The following is a 4,950-nucleotide window of genomic DNA, read 5'->3' on the forward strand; positions in this document are numbered from 1 at the left end:
TCTTTTTTGTACATCGAATTCAAAGGGTACTCTTCCTTCTTTCTTTGAATTTACATTACGAGAGTCACATTACTTTTGCTAAAATTTTGTTTAAGTCAGAGTCTTTGAATATGTTCATGTTTCTTGTTCTGGATTCAATGATTACTTATGAGGCTCATTTTATTGAACTTTATGTGACTATTTGTATACATTTAATGATATTATGTGAATGGCTCAAATATTGGAGGAACATACCGATGACGTTTGGGTTTGGTGGATTGATTCAGTATGTGTTATAAGATGTTTTGTGGTATTGAGTTTAGTAGGGTTCTTGTTACAGCTAATTCAAATGAGAAAATCAACTTATGGAACCACAGTTTTCATTGGCCGTATGCTCTGTGTCTGCATTGCAACCGCATTTTAATGAAAGTGTATCCAAGTCAATAGTTCAAGAGTTTTGATTATTCTAAGTGTTAGAAATTTTGATTATGTTTTGATTCAAGTGTTTGCAAGTGTTTGTAAAATCTGGAGCCAAAGAAGATGATCCACTTTCGTTTCAGGGAAAGTATGGTGGAGCCGTGAAGTCTCTTATTGTCTACTTATTTTAATAATGAGTAGTAGAGGAGGGAGGAGTGTAGATGTTAATGTCTCAAGACCAGCCATTATCAATAGCCAAGCTTCTTCCTCGTGGAGAGACAGCTGTGGCAAGACCTGCTAATCAAACCATGATCAAATTTTCATATCTTTGTGTTGTATGCCTTGAATCCTGAAGCGTAGAAGCTTCCTGGCATTGATGCGTGCTGGCTGCATGATCAATCATGCAGCATGCGTGATCAAGCATGCAGGTTACTTGCAGCATGTTAAATTTGCATGTTGCGTCTTGAGGTTGTGTGTATGTTTACATGCTGCATGCTGAAGCTGATGTTGAGATCTACATGCTGTGTAAGCTGATGTTGAAGACTACAGCCTGCGTGAGCAATGTAGAAGTCTGTGTGCACTTGGGCGTTATTTCTGCATGAAGGTTCTTACATGAGCCTAAATGAGCGAGCCAAATTGCGATTAAGGTTAACTAGGGTTTATGCTATAAATAACTGTGTTAACCTAATCTCTGATGTATTCTGAAACTTTCTGTCTCCATGATAAAATCAGTCTCCTTTGTCCGTGGATGTAGCCAACACATCGTTGGCGAACCACGTTAATTCTGTGTGTAATCTTTACGTTTTTCTGTTTTCTTCTTGCATCCGTTACAACAAACTGGTATCAGAGCCAGGTTCTGGGAGTTTTCGCGTCTGGCAAGAAGATGTCTGGGTTAAACGTGAGTATCAACAAGTTCACGGGGAGGAACAGTTTCAGTCTCTGGCAGATCAAGGTGCAAGCGTTACTAAAGCAACAAGACTTGTGGGCGGCGCTGTTGAAAGACAACAGGGGCGACGCTACTGCGATGGCAAGTCTAGAGGAGAAGGCACACTCAATGATTTTGCTCTGTCTTGCAGATGAAGTCATCATCGAGGTTTCTAACGAAACAACTGCTGCCGGTCTGTGGGGAAAGTTAGAGATGTTGTACATGACAAAATCTCTAACGAACAAGTTGCTTCTCAAACAACGCCTATTTGCATTGAGAATGCAGGATGGTACGCAACTCAGGGATCACTTAGATCAGTTGAACACTTTATTACTAGAGCTACGTAATATTGATGTTAAGGTGGAGGACGAAGATGCTGCTTTGCTTCTACTGGTATCTTTACCGCCATCATACGAGAACTTCATGCAATCTTTTATTATCGGTAAAGATACAGTTTCATTAGAAGAAGTCAGATCGTCTCTTCACAGCAGGGAGTTGCGTCACAAGGCATCTGATACAGAGACATACAATCAAGCTGCTGGATTATTTGTCAGCGAGGATAAAGGGTACAAGAAGTCACATTCAAAGGATCCTAAACTAGATGATGTATGTAATTACTGTAAGCAAAAAGGACATTGGAAATCAGACTGTCTTAAGAAGAAGAAGAAGCAATCCGAGTCTGCTGCTGTAGCAGAGGATGACACCAAGTCTGATGTTGATATTGCTCTAGTTGCTGATGAAGAAACACATCTTTCTGATGTGTGGGTTCTAGACACTGGAGCGTCCTATCATATGTATCCAAGGAGAGAGTGGTTTTCATCATACAAGCAGACAGATAATAGCAGCATTAAGATGGCTAATAGTTTTGTATGCAAGGTTGCTTGAGCTGGCTCGATCAGGATCAAGACACATGATGATAGATTCTGCACACTTAACGAAGTCAGACATGTTCCATCAATGACGAAGAATTTCATATCCGTAAGCCTGCTTGATAGGAAGGGTTTTAAGTATCTGGGCGGAGATGGTGTGCTGAATGTCTGTAAAGGTTCTGAAGTGATTCTGAAGGGTGTCTTACATGGTATGTTGTACGTGCTGCAAGGTTCTACAGCTACAGGTTCATGTAGTGCTGCATCTCTAGAGATTCATCAGAAGGGTATGACCAATTTATGGCATAGGAGGCTTGGTCGTATAGGTGAAAGAGAGATGAACATTCTGTCAGAGAAAAGTGATGAATGTTGTTCATCTGAGCTCAATCGGTTTTGTAAGGATGCAGGGATCACCCGACATCACGCAATCATGGAAACACCACAACAGGATGGTGTATTTGAGGAGATGAATCAGAAGCTATCGGGAAGAGCGAGGTGCATGCTCTCTAATGGTGTTAAAGCTGTAACCACAACTACTTCAGAGAATGGTAGCTTTAACAAGCAGGTGGAGCTGCAGATAGATCGCGAGCAACATGCAAGGAGCATTTGAGCCCGGTGAAGGGCGCCTGGCTCCACATGGAGCATCTGAGCCCGTAGAAGGGTGTCTGGTTCCGCATGGAGAATCTGAGTCTGGTGTGGGGCGTCCGGCTCCGCAGTAGCATCTGATTTTGTTTAAAACGAGTCTGGCCATACAGGAAGCATCTGAGCCAGTTGGGAGGGCGTCTATCTCCGCGGGAAGCATCTGAGTCTGGTGAAGAAAGTTTGGCTCCACAAGGAGCATCTGATCCCGTTGAGGGACGTCTGGCTTTGCATGCAGAATCTGAGCTTTTATGAAAAATGTCTGGTTCCTTATGAGCATCTGAATCTGGTGATGGTGTCTGGCTTCTCATGAACATCCGAGTTAATCGAAGGACGTCTGATTCTACATGAAGTCTGAGTATCTGAGCTCTATGAAGAGCATCTAGTTCTGTAGGGAGTAAGTGATCTCCAAAGAAGAACGTTTGATTCCGTATGAAGCATCTGAGCTCGGTGAAGAGCATCTGATTCTGCATAAAGCATCTGAACTCAGTGAAGAGCGTCTGGTTATGCAGTGAACATCTGAGCCCGGTGAGGGGTGTTTGATTCTGCATAAAGTCTGAGCATGTGAGTTCTATGAAAAACGTCTGGTTATGCAGGGAGTATGTTATCTCCATGAAGAATGCTTGATTCCGTAGGAAGTCTGAGCTCGGTGAAGAGCATCTGATTTCGCATGAAGCATCTGAGTTCTATGAAGGACGGCTGGTTCTGTAGGGAATATCTGATCCGCGTCTGATTCTGCTGATTTCGCATGAAGCATCTGAGCTCCGTGAAAAGCGTCTGAGTATGCATGAAGCATCTGAGCCTGGTGTATGGCGTCTGATTCCGCAGGCATATATTTGTGAGCGTGGTGAGGAAAGTCTGGTTCTGCAGAGACTATCTAAGTCTGTTGAAGGGTGTCTGGTCCGAAAGGACGTCTGACTCCAAACACAAGTCTGGTGCTAAAGGAGTGGCTTGTTCCGAAAAGAAATCTGATTTGGTCTGTAGGGACATCTTGTTCTCCGAGTATGTCAGGCACTGTTAGAGTGCATTTGGTATGTCTGATATGAAGAACACTGGTACATCTGGCACCGTGAGGGTGTATGTTGTACATTTTGAGGCATTAGAGAAATCTAATATATCTGGCACCATGATGGTGCATCTGGTACATGTCGTACAATCTGAGGCAAAAGAGAAGTCCGGTATATCTGGTAACCATGGTGGTGCGTCTGATACATATGTCTGGAGGATTCAAGTCAAGGTGGAGATTTGTTGGCATGCCTTGAATCCTTATACGTAGAAGCTTCCTGGAGGATTCAAGTCGAGGTGGAGATTTGTTGGTATGCCTTGAATCCTGAAGCGTAGAAGCTTCCAGGCGTTGATGCGTGCACGATCAATCATGCAGCATGCGTGATCAAGCATGCAGGTTACTTGCAGCATGTTAAGTTTGCATGCTGCGCCTTGAGGTTGTGTGTATGTCTACATGCTGCATGCTGAAGCTGATGTTGAGATCTACATGCTGTGTAAGCTGATGTTGAAGACTACAGCCTGCATGAGCAATGTAGAAGTCTATGTGCACTTGGGCCGTTATTTCTGCATGAAGGTTCTTACATGGGCTTAAGTGAGCGAGTCCAATTACGATTAGGGTTAACTAGGGTTTATGCTATAAATAACAATGTTAACCTAATCTCTGATGTATTCTGAAACTTTCTGTCTCCATGATAAAATCAGTCTCCTTTGTCTGTGGATGTAGCCAACACATCGTTGGTGAACCACGTTACTTCTGTGTGCAATCTTTACGTTTACTGTTTTCTTCTTGCATCCGTTACAACACTTTGTTTTAGCTTCTTAGGTTTAAAGTCCTTTTTTTTTTTTTTTATGAAACACAGGTTCTGATGAACAAAGGTTCTTGGAAGCTTCCATCGCTTATGTTTCTGGAAATCCGATACTAAATGATGAAGAATATGATAAGCTGAAACTGAAACTAAAGGTTCCATTCCCTTTATGCTTCACTCAAAATAGACATATCGTGTAAAAAGATTTCTTCTGTTTTATGATTGTTTCTGCTTTTATAGATGAATGGTAGCGAGATTATCTGCGAAGGTCCAAGATGTAGTCTCCGTAGTAAAAAGGTACATATAGCATAAG

The sequence above is a fragment of the Eutrema salsugineum genome, unplaced genomic scaffold (assembly GCF_000478725.1).
Source record: "Eutrema salsugineum unplaced genomic scaffold, Eutsalg1_0 scaffold_5, whole genome shotgun sequence".
Classification (NCBI taxonomy): domain Eukaryota; kingdom Viridiplantae; phylum Streptophyta; class Magnoliopsida; order Brassicales; family Brassicaceae; genus Eutrema; species Eutrema salsugineum.